This window comes from Carcharhinus amblyrhynchos, chromosome 3, assembly GCF_965287045.1.
Source record: "Carcharhinus amblyrhynchos chromosome 3, sCarAmb.v2.hapA, whole genome shotgun sequence".
Lineage (NCBI taxonomy): Eukaryota > Metazoa > Chordata > Chondrichthyes > Carcharhiniformes > Carcharhinidae > Carcharhinus > Carcharhinus amblyrhynchos.
The window spans coordinates 49,648,956-49,661,699 of record NC_137326.1 but is presented as its reverse complement, the minus strand read 5'-3'; positions in this window follow the sequence as shown (position 1 = coordinate 49,661,699).

Sequence of the window (12,744 nt, the reverse complement as noted above, 5' to 3'; positions counted from 1 at the left end):
TTCATCTTAGGAATTGAAACGCAAACTGGAAACTTAATGAAGTTTAATATGGGAGAACACTAGTACACAACTTTAAGCCAGAATATTTTGGAGTAATGATTGATCAGACCCTAAGCTTCAAAGGTCATTTCATAAATGTAAAGGTGAAGGCAGTTGCCAGAAACCGTGTCTGGAATTCTCCAAAAACAATTCTAAGTGTCGAATTTGTGTGAAAACTGGAGTAATTCATGCTGCTTTTTTCAGTGAGAAGAATCTCCCTCACTCTGTGCACTGCAAAGGCCACCAGCATGAATACCATTAAATTTCAGGAGAGGGGACTATTCCCACTGCAAAGGCTGAAATCGGTGCACTGAGTGGGTTACTGCACGTGTGCCGATCTGTCAGTGCCGAGATCAGTGCATGCGCAGTGGTCGCGCACTGATGACTTCCTGATTGCTGGCCAGCCTTGTGAACACCCCGCCCACAGCCCAGTTCCTAGGCCCCCTGATCATTCCTGGGCCCAGCCCCAACAACCTCCCATCCAGCCCACTGATTTCGAGTGCTCACCCCTGACAATAACACCCTCCCCGCAGTCCAGACCCAACCCCTGCCATGCCAACCCCCCTCTCCATCAGCCTACCTCAGTCTCTGCCCTCCCTCCTTCTCCCATTGATTGCTATGCAGAGTGGCAGTGGGAACCCCCCCTCCCCCCACTGATTGTCCCCTTGACATTACCCTATGCCTGATGAATAGTGCCAAGGTGCCCCTTGGGTCCCTGGGCATTGGCACTCTGCCCTTGGTCAGTGCTAGATGAGCCAGGCAGGTGCTGCCAATGCCAAGGGGACCCCTGATGGCCTCCTTCACTCCAGCAGGGTGGGGCTGCTAGTTCCCCGAAAGTGGGGAGTTAGTGTAATCCCCGCTGGAGTGAATCACTCTGGGGGAGACCTAAGTTCTGGGCCCACTAATCTCATTCAAATTATATGGAAATGATTATTTAAATCAGTTCCTCATTGCCTGGCTGATTTCCGACGCAGAACAGATGCTGCTGGAAATCCGGAGCTGGGAGATGCAAGTGGGGCACAAATGAATCTCACAAATGGACTTTTGTGAGATTCTCCCGGCCTGCTGCACTTAAAAATTAGCACAGTTGGGAGAGAGAATCGTGGCCAATATCTTTAGGGAGTTTTCCAACTTGAAAGGGGAAACTAATGGGAACATTGCAAAGAACAGACGGGGAATGGATGGATACAAACGAATGGTCTAGTTGGACTAATAAGCGGCGCAGGCTTGGAGGGCCGAAGGGCCAGTTTCCTGTGCTGTATTGTTCTTTGTTCTTTGTAATTGTCTTTGTGGGTGGCACGGTAGCACAGTGGTTAGCACTGCTGCTTCACAGCTCCAGGGTCCTGGGTTCAATTCCTGGCTCGGGTCACTGTCTGTGTGGAGGTTGCACGTTCTGCTCATGTCTGCGTGGGTTTCCTCCAGGTACTCCAATTTCCTCCCACAGTCCAAAGATGTGCAAGTTAGGTTGATTGGCCATGCTAAGAAATTGCCCCTTAGTGTCCAGGGACACGTAGGTTAGAGGGATTAGTGGGTGTAATATGTAGGGATATGGGGGTAGGGCCTGGGTGGGATTGTGTTTCGTGCAGACTCGATGGGCTGAAGGGCCTCTTTCTGCACTGTAGGGTTCTATGGTTCCTTGTCCTGTGCTACTCAGCAGTCAAATATGCCTGTCAGGCCTGGGAATTCTCTCCTCTTGCCAAGAAGTTGATCCTGTTTTCAACACAGCTTGCAGAGCTATTGCTGGTTGCCTGAAAACTTAACTGGACGACCTAAAGCTGCTTGCTGGTATGACCCCATCCCCATAAAGAGGCACAGCACATCACGAGTAGAACCATCAAAGCAGTCTAGTGACCTTTGTCATCCTTTCTTCCAGAAAGAGCCATCAACAAAGTGGGTCAGATTGAAGAGCAGCTTCTTATTTACTGTCTAGCCCCTAGACTGTAACCCCATAGCTGCCACTTTGCTGATTGGCTAACATAGCTACAGATGAAGGCACAAGAATTATCTAATTACCCAGAGGAATTCCTCCCACAAGAAATCAGCAAAATGTGGCCTAAAGCGTCTGAGTTATCTCAAGATTGTTGTTGGCCACTGACAATCCCTTCTTCAGAGCAATATAGCCAACTGAATAATGTCAACTGACTTTAGAGAGAATCTCAAACGATGAAACATCTCCTGTATTTGCTTCTATTATCACAACCATACAACCTTGAAGATCTAAAAGTCCTCAACTCTCCAGTCATGGTCTTCATGGAACATTACTGAGGGAAAGTTTAGTGACACAAAGGGAGAACTATGTTCCATTCATATTTGTAAATTGAGGCTGGAAAAAAAAGTTCTCCTATCTCAAACAAGAGAGGGTGTTTTAGGAAATTTTTCATGCCTTAATGCCAGTTGCATCAATTGTATAGCTCTGGGAGGTGGGCGGGGGGGGCGGTGGGGGAGTGTTGTGTGAGACATCAAATAGAAGTTGTGCCTCCCCTCAGGTAGATGTAAAAGTTCAAATGCAACTATTTTGAAGAAGAGCTGGAGTATTCTCCCTGGTTGCTAACTGACATATACCCCTGAACCAACACCTAACACATGATCTGGCTATTATTACATTCTGTATGTGGGACCTCGCTGTGTGCATATCAGCCGCATTTCCTATAACCACGGATCTGACTACATTTCAAAAGCAGTCAATTGACTGTAAGGTGTTTTGGGATGTCCTGAGGTCATGAAAGGAGGAATAGAAATGGAAATCTTTATGCTCTTTTACTAATGTATATTGAGGCAAATTCATTGACAAATCATGTAGATGACTTCCAAGTGTTATTGATGCCCTTTCAGATAATGTGAGCGATCCTGTAACAGGAAGCACTCAGGGTTTGATCATTCTGTTAATCAATTTGGCAGAAATTAAGGGGTGAATTTCCTTGGGGTTCTCCTGTTCTGTTGCTGCAACTGGTACAGAAACACAGTTGGTTTTCTTTGAACTTCGGCTAGCATTGCTATTGCAGAGGGACCGTCGCCCTGAGGAAATTCACCCCTATTAATAATTTTGATTAACAAGCCCTCATAACAAATGCAAGATGCATCTCACAATTTTAGTTCCAAAGTGGTGCCGAGGATTGATTTCTAAAAATGTTGCTGTATCAAGTCCAATTAAGTTTGTAAAATATATATTGTCCCTCAAAGCCAAACTCCTCTTTCATCCTGAGCTGTCGCAATCTCCCAGATATCCTTCCTCCATCCTTGTGAGTGAAATGAACACCAAGGGTAAACTTGTGACTGACATTGTAAATAAGCTTGTCTTGTGTTCTGCGGAGGCGTCAATAACCTTTTGAAGTACGATTACTGCAATATATTGAGTCGTTGCTCTGGTACAAAAACACTATGGAGCCAAACATTAATTAGGTTTGGCTTCAAAGTGTATGCACAGCCAGTTCTGTAGGCATCTACCCACTATCTGTTTGGCTGCAGCTGTGGCCTTGTTTTCTCACCAGGTGCACATCATCTTAATTACTTCTGTCTACAGTGGTGTACATTAAAGGCAGAGAAATGTGTCTAGCAAGATCCTTAATTACATTTCTGTAGTTTTTTTTGCATTGGAAGTACCATTGGAAATTTAAAAAACACTCTTCTGCAGGAATAAAATTGTGCATGATGTAATTCCTTGAGCATATATTTCCTTATAAATATAGCAATCAGTACTCAACCCCATTTACCCAGCTTTGACCATATTCTTTGATATCTTTCCCAACAAAAAACAGGATCAATCTTGAAATCTTCTTTTGCCCAAGCTACCATGGCCTTTTCAGGAAGAGGATTCTAAATTTCTACTCCTCTACGTGAAAAAGTGTTTCCAGATTTCAATCCTGAAAGTATTAGATCTAATGTTAAAATTATGCCACCCTATTCTGCATTCTGCACCAGAGGAAAAGATTCTATTTATCCACCCTATCATACCTCTTCATAGTTTTAAACATCTCAATTAGATCACTCCTCAATATTTTGTGCGCAAGGGAATAGAAGTACACACGATGCAACTTGCCTTTATAATTAAATATTTTACATGGCTTTGTTTAATTTTCTTGAACTATGAAGGTTAAATACATATTGAGTTTAGTTTGTTGCTCAGGTGTCCAGCCTGTTAGCAAAGTGAGATATTTCATGATCCTGAGGTAATGTACAGGTTTCTCCACTACATTTTAAACAGAGGGAACTTTTACTCGTCTTACAGAGAGCCAAATGAAAGACCAATCAAACTCACTGTGATAAAGTGAAGCATTTTTGTCTTGTCTGAAAATAAGTTCCATTAGATCCCATCTTAATGTATCATTACGATAATTACTTGGTTGAGCTCAAGATAATATGGTTAAAGGGGAAGTCCATAGTTAAATTATTACATCCCGTTACTGTGTCAGGGAACTTATCAGCCAGACATTTTTTCAAATCACTGATGTTATATGACTATAATGGGCTTATTTATGGTACAAGACATGTGGCACAAGTTGCTCAGGTATTGGTAAACATATTGTGAGTTAATTTAGTAAGACAAGGCACTTGGGAATAGTTATATGTAGGACATCAGAGCTGTGTGTGTGTTCAACTCAAAACAAATGTGAAACTAAGACCGAAACACATAATGTTAAATTTAATAAATGACTATTTATTAGTCACAAGTAAAGTTACATTAACATTACAGTGAAGTTACTGTGAAATTTCCCTAGTCGCCACTCTCCGGCGCCTGTTTGGGTCAATACACCTAACCAGCACATCTTTCAGTTTACGGCAGGAAACCGGTGCACCCGTGGGAAACCCATGCAGACACGGAGCGAACGTGCTAACTTCACACACAGTGACCCAAGTTGGGAATCAAACCTGGGTCCCTGGTGCTGTGAGGCAGCAGTGCTAACCATTGTGCACTGCCGCCCTATGACACATGACACATTAATGTCATGCTGATATCCCTTCAAAGTGTATTAAAGCATCCCCTTTTCTTTTTAAAGATATTTTCCCTATTCCAAAGAAATATGATTATTTACAATGCATGTTCATGTTTAGTTAATATTACACAACACATAAGAACTAATGAATTTATGAGCCTCTAAAGCATAAAGGTATGCCTATATCTTGTGATGCTAACCATGCTAGGAAGTGTTTTTATTGCTCAGTGATCTGTGGGATTGTTATTCTTTGTTGTTCCTGGTTGCATTTGGGATGTTCTCCCATATGAAATAGGACTGTACAGTCATTGAGGAGTTGGAATAGATTAGCCTAGCTCATCCCGATGAGGCCAAAATGGTATCACATGATCATGGACATGCTGAACTGAATCAGTCCATCCTTCAATTATGGTTTTTCTCAGTTTCTGTAATGTAGCATCATTCACTGTTTCTTTTCATAGCTTCAGGCATTTATGTTGCACAAAATGCAGCAGATCAGTTTGGAGAAAATCTACAATTTCAATGTCAGTGAAGTCAATGTAGATCTAAAGATAAATGTTGTTTTCATTGGATTAGGCAAACGGCTAAGTACATCCAATGTGATCATAAAGTTAACTGGCTTGTGCCTAATCTCACAGTCATAATCTTGAATCTACATCAAGGGACATTGCAATCTTGGTTTGCAGTGGTCAATGGTTTTTACCAAATCATTTCCAGTGCCCTGTAATCAGTCTCTACGGAAATCTTTTTGCCAAATAGGTAGATGTGAAAATGCAGGATTCCAAACATCGAATTGAATGTTTCCCACTTGATGTTGAAGTAGTTGGATTCTGTTACAGGTAGATATTTTTAAAGAAATTAAATTGATTTGTCTTTTATATAATCTGCACATTCCTAGACCTTTCCATAAAGCATCTCTCTGAGGGAGTTGTCTCCCTTGGACCTTAAAATTGCCATGTCAATGCTTTTGACAATGACTGTTATAGTGCTTCAAAGAGGTATTGGTCTTCTTGATGCCATAGAAAAGTCATATCCTTTCTCAAAAATTCCCTTAGCAATGATAATTTCTGAGTAAAATTGAGAATGTATAGAGGCAAGCAATTAAAGAAGCTTAGACATCTTCACAGATCATCCTTATCTTGAGGACTTGGCAGAGCTTTGATATCCTACATTTTACTTGGATCAGGACATATGCCAGCACTGGAATAAATAGAATCAAAGAAATTGATCTGCCATACGTTGATGTTGCATTTCAGAGTGTTGAATACCAACCCTTCATTACTTGCTGCTTGCATGAGTAAGTACAGATTATGATCATGTTCTTGCTTGTTCTTCCAACAACAGTGACAACATCTGTGGTTCAAAATCATCCTGGTCCTGTGCATATAATGTTGGCCATTGGAACTTGAAAGAGATCCTGGTTGACAGACAGCCCGCAATGAAGTCATTGAGAAAAGTATTGCCTGAATGGGATACGAAATGTAGCAAGCTCTTGGGATTTCTCTGTGAGATGTACTGAGCAGTAAACATAATTGACATCTAGCTTCAAGAAGAACTTTGCACCCCATAAAGCTTGGATTTAATTCTTCTAAGTGGGTATTTTGTAAAGACACCATTACAAAACTGCACATAAACATTGTGGATCAAGACATACGTTTAACAATCTGTCCTCCTTTGTGACACATGTGATTGAGCTGCACCAATCTGTGTGGTCTTGTATTCTTAATGATTCCATTTTTCTCCATTTTGTTTAATTTGAATTTAAATTTGCCTTGTATGTGGAAGCTAAACTTAAATGGTGGATGAATTGATAGATTTGCATTCTCCTGCCTGTGTAATATTGCAGCTCCTTTGAAAATGAAAAATTATCAAAACGTTCTGGCTATTTCAATATTAGGTTGTGACCTGGGTGATAAGGATAGTTTTTTAAGGTCAATCTGCCTGGTGATGTGTAACTGATTTTTAAAAAAATATTTTATGGGATGTAGGTGTCGCCCACCAGCATTTATTGCCCATCCTTAATTGCCCTTGAGGGGGCAGATAAGAGTCAACTACATTGCTGTAAATCTGGAGTTACATGTAGGCTAGACGAGGTGAGGATAGCAACTTTTCTTTCTTAAAGGACATTAGTGAACCAGATGGGTTTTACACCAATTAACAATGATTTCATGGTCATCATTAAGACTTTTAATTTCAGATTTTTTATTGAATTCAAATTTCACCAACTGCCATGGTGGGATCCAAACCTTGGTCCCCAGAGCATTGACCTGGGTCTCTAGATTACTGGTCCAGTGACAATATCACTAGACCACTGTCTCCCCTATTCTATAAGCTGTTACTAGTATGCGATTGCAACGTACTAGTTGACCTGCAATTGTTAGGTCTGTAGTTTCCACCATGTAGAACAACTGTCAAAGAGGACTGATCGTAATTGTACTCCAGGTCTATGGTAACTGAACATGGAATTAGTCAATCATTGTACGCTAAAGGTTCCATAGCAGCAGGCTTTGCTGTGGCCTTTCACATCTGTAGATACATGTCTTTTTAGAATCTGCAGTGTTGGCACTGCCCTGTGTCAATCTTGGTCAATAAAGAGTAGTTATTGACATACTTAGAACAGATAATTTGAATCTTGGCAAACATTTCAGTCCTTGTGGTGGTATTTATGTTTTGCATGAGATTGACAGTGGGAAACATGTTCACCGCTTTTCATCTCGTCATCCACATCATTGTCATTTTCTGGTTTGTCAGTCATCTCATGCATATGTCTCTGACAGGATACCAGATGGTCACTCTTATTGTTTGAAAGTGCCTGTTGTGTACGGTCTGTTTGGATCAGTGCTGCATCAGCCTTTGCTCTAGTGTATTGCTGATGCCAGTGGCCCTTTCAGAATTGGTGAAATGCTGGGCATTTCTTGCATGCAGAACACCACACCTTTCACACATCTTGCTAGATTTGGGTGTTCTAGTGAGGGTGTCAACAATTAGGATTGCGCTTAGGACCTGTAAGACTTGTTGAGCTTCAAGGATTGCTTTGTTTTATGGCCATCCTTAAGTAGCTCTTCAATGCCAAAAGTTTTGGGCACTTCTAGCAGATCTTTCTGGAAAGCTTTCATGGGGGTGGATGTTATCATTAACTCAACAATTTTGTCTGCCATCTCTGTTTGAAAAATCACAAAAAATACCTTTTTTTCTGCATCTGTTAATTGTGTCTGTAGGCTTTTGTCAAAGTTACATGAAGTCAATGAATATAGAAGTCTGACCTGATTCTGAACCAGTTTTCCAATCTAGTTCATATTGTTTGGGGATCCTTTAGCTCTTCTGGTAAAATCAATGTGTTTAGCCTATAGTCGCAAATGCTAGGTGAATTTTTATGGCTCGCTTTTCTGGTTCAGACACATCTGACTCAAGAAAGCATAGCTCTGTCCATTATTTAGACATTTTGTATTCAAATACTAGGTCAGCTGCATTCCAATTCAATCTGAGGAATTTTGTGGACATTCTGACAATAACCCTTCGACCTTCCTTCTTCTGTAACACCAGGGACGGATGTCACTGTAGCCACTAGAGCGACACTCGGAAAGATGAGTCGTGGTAATGCAGCGTATCTTATTGCTGTATTTCTTTTTTATTCAGTTGCTTAGGATGCTACCGGGACTTGATTGTTTGAGTTATAAGGAAAGGATGCATATTCTGGGACTTTTTTCTCCGGAGCATAGGAGAACTTTATAGAGGTCTATAGAATAATGAGGGGCATAGATCAGCTAGATAGTCAACATCTTTTCCCAAAGGTAGGGGAGTCTAAAACTAGAGGGCATAGATTTAAGGCGAGAGGGGGGACTTACAAAAGGTCGAGAGGGGCAGTTTCTTCAGAGGAAGGTGAGTGTCTGGAACAAACTGCCAGAGGTAGTAGTAGAGGCAGGTACAATTTTGCTTTTTAAAAAGCATTTAGACAGTTACATGGGTAAGATGGGTATAGAGGGATATGGGTCAAATGTGGGCAATTGAGACTAGCTTAGTGGTTTAAAAAAAAGGAGTGGCATGGATAAGTTGGGCTGAAGGGCCTGTTTCCATGCTGTAAACCTCTACACTCTTATTAGTCCATTTATTCTGCAACTCCTGTTGACGCTGTTACAATTGCAACCTTCTCTGGGCTGATTTTTATGATGGGGTTATTTTGGGTTTTTTGTTTAACTCTTCTTGTTCACTATCAATCCAGCCCACATCCTTGTCATCTTGCCTTTGACTTTGAACCAACCCGGTGCTGGTCCTCACCTCCCAGTGTGCTGTCCCACTCAGGGAACTGACAGGCTCTGTGCTTCAATCTCACTGAGGGATCTGGCTGCTTATTAGCTCCTTACTTGAACATTAGCTCAGCACTGTTGCTACAAAGCTTTTCTTCACTGTCACCATGCTGCCTTGTCAACACTCTCTGATGTTGTGACTTTTTTGAAGTTTGACTAAAACAACAAGGATTGTCTCATGTCCTGCAGCATGATCTAAAGCTGTTCATCATGTTGTACCTGTACTTAATCTTGCTGTCACCTGTCTTACCATCTTCGATCACTATGTCATGTTATTGTAATGATATAATACCTTGGGTTTATTTACTGTATAAAACACAAGGCACCAAGCATGCACAAAGCATTAGTAGACAAGTTGTGGTTTCATTTATTAAGTCTACGCACATGAGAATAATTAGATGTAAGTATGAAGCTAGAAGATGTCTGTGCTTTGCTCAAAACAAAAGTGAAGCTCAGACTGGGTCACATGGCACATTTCCCTTCCAATGATGTCATGCTGATATCTCTTAAAGGAATATTACAACAAATGGAGCCTTTTCCAGACTGATTGGATTAGAAATTCTGAAGGGAATAATATAAACCATACAAATATCATGGTTGGTTAGGATGGGATTTTTAGAAAGAACCACTTTAAGAAATGTGCATCACCATTGTTTTAGTACTAGAGTTGCAAATTATGTATTATATTCTATTACAATGATTTAAAATTACCATAACTCAACAAATTATGATTTGACAAGTTTTCACTTATGCTGCTAAAATCTAAAATAAGGTTGCTGTTAAAATAGTGGAATTCTTGGAAATATTCAGCAGGTCAGGCAGCATCTGTAGAGAGAATCTTTGTTATGTTACATGGCCAATAGCCCTTCAGCAGAATTCTAGTTAAGTGTAGTTAGCATTACTTAAAATTTCTCCAAGATGATGAGGATTCCTAGGAAGCATGAGATAGAACCACAGACTGAAATAATCCAACAGAAGCTATCTGTTCATCATCACTAGCACACTGTGAAAGTTACCTAGCTACCATGGAAAATAAAAACAATGAAGGAAGTGGGGACAGATGGCTGTAAAATAAAAGCCACAATACCAATGTAGCACTTTCTCTTTTGTACACTGTGGCCAGGTGGCCAATAGCAGCAACACCAAGAGTGGTTCAGAGCTACAATCAAGCATGCTGGGAATTTTGGTCAAGTTGAGGTTAACACTGATGCAGTTCAAAGAAGGCTGACGCAAATTGTGACCCGTCCTGTGAGCAGTGATCTGACACTTCCTGTGTTGACCAAATAAGGATGGTTGTTTGGATGGGTGCAAGAATGACAAGAGGCAAAGATTACTGCCTTAAATCATATGTGGTAAAACTATACGATTTACATGCAACTTGGTATAAATATTTGGGAGTCATTTATGATTAATTCCATTGGCTATGATTAAAAATTGTGATCAGTTTCCAGTGGTATCATTTGAGTGCCAGAGAATTTTCTGAAAGAATCATCATAGAATCATAGAATCCTACAGTGCAGAAAGAGGCCCTTCGGCCCATCAAGTCTGCACCAACCACAAAGAATGTGCAAAATTAAAGTAAAAAGATGTATTTTGAATCATTTCCTCAGTGTAAACTTGAGAATCACATTCATGGAGTGTGCTCTGAAGAGCATTTTCATAGAACAAAGAACTACGAGAAAGATCCATACCCGAGTACAGACCTGGCCAGTTCACTCAACTGGGTCGTATTCATTTTCAGTCAAAACTTAACTTTAACTTTAACTGATTTAACCTTAAGCTGGTGTTAGAGTTAAGGTTAAGGTTGAATTAATTGAATTGAGTAAGTTAAAGTAAGTGTTGCAACTTACGCATCTTCATGTTGAGTATTGGTACATAAAATGTTAAATAAAATTTTGTTTAAGTGAAATCTGGGTTGACTCTTGGTCACACAAGAGGAAAATACCTGGGATAAAGGTTTATGTATTCCGGTAAATAACAACACCTACATCATATCCATTTTAAAAAGTAGCACAAGGAAAGGTCATGGACAGGGCCATTTTCATGTCCCATGCATGGGCAAAGCCCAGTGAGAAAACATTTATCCCAATGGTTAATTAATGGATAAATGTACCTCTTGGCATAATTACAAACTGTATAACCCTGGGAGATCCCAGGTTTGATCCTTGATCTGTACTGAATTAGCTCTTTCAGCTGGCATTATGTAATATAATCAGTGAGTTATACACACAAGTCTCCAATCTATCTATATCTTCCTTGGGTGAGAATGCATCTAAACCAAGCAACACCTGTGAAACCTAAATTGTAGTAAAAAGTCTGACAACACCAGGTTTTAGTCCAACCGATTTATTTGATAATACTCACAAGCTTTCGAGGGGACTGCCTCTTCGTCAGGTGAATGGAGAGTTCTGGCCTCAGACAGAGCATATAAAGCACAGACAGTTTAGAGATTACTGATTAGAATGCGAATCCTTACACCTAACCTGCTGTTCAAGACCTGAAGTGGCTGACAATGTGAGTGGAAGGAGCACTGATCACAGGTTACAGAGATGTGTATTGTCTCCAGACAGTACAGTAAGTGAGGTTTTGCAAACCCAGGCAAGTCACGGGGGTTACAGATATCTGTATATACACTATCTGTAACCCCCGTGACTTGCCTGGGTTTGCAAAACCTCACTTACTGTACTGTCTGGAGACAATACACATCTCTGTAACCTGTGATCAGTGCTCCTTCCACTCACATTGTCAGCCACTTCAAGTCTTGAACAGCAGGTTAGGTGTAAGGATTCGCATTCTAATCAGTAATCTCTAAACTGTCTGTGCTTTATATGCTCTGTCTGAGGCCAGAACTCTCCATTCACCTGACGAAGAGGCAGTCCCCTCGAAAGCTTGTGAGTATTATCAGATAAATCGGTTGGACTAAAACCTGGTGTTGTCAGACTTTTTACTGTGTTTATGCCAGTCCAACGCCACCATATCCACATCATGAAACCTAAATTGGCCTGAATCTGCACTTCTAAGAAAGCAGGAAAGAAAGTCGGAAGAAAAGTGACAAACTAGATGATGCATAACAATTGCCTCTGAGGTGTTATAGTTAATCTCGTCAAATGAATAAATATTTAGCTATTTCATCAGACGTTGTGGAGATAATGTGAGCGAGAAACCTGGTGCCTCATTAGTTTCAGGTCATTCTGTCGGCACTAATTTGATTACAAGGCTGATTCCCAATTTACAAACGTGACTTATTTTAACAAAACATTTGAGAAAAGCATTCATTATTTACCACTTGGGATTTGTCGATAGCAATTAGTTATCTTCTGTTGCCATACTTTGACATCAACCATTCAGTTATAATGATTAAAACAAATTTGAATTTTAGATTTTGTGTAGTAATTGCATAAGCCTTTTTATGAGTGAGAGGTAATGTCTTCTTTGGTTCTTCTTCATTGACGTATCATATAGGAAAACTA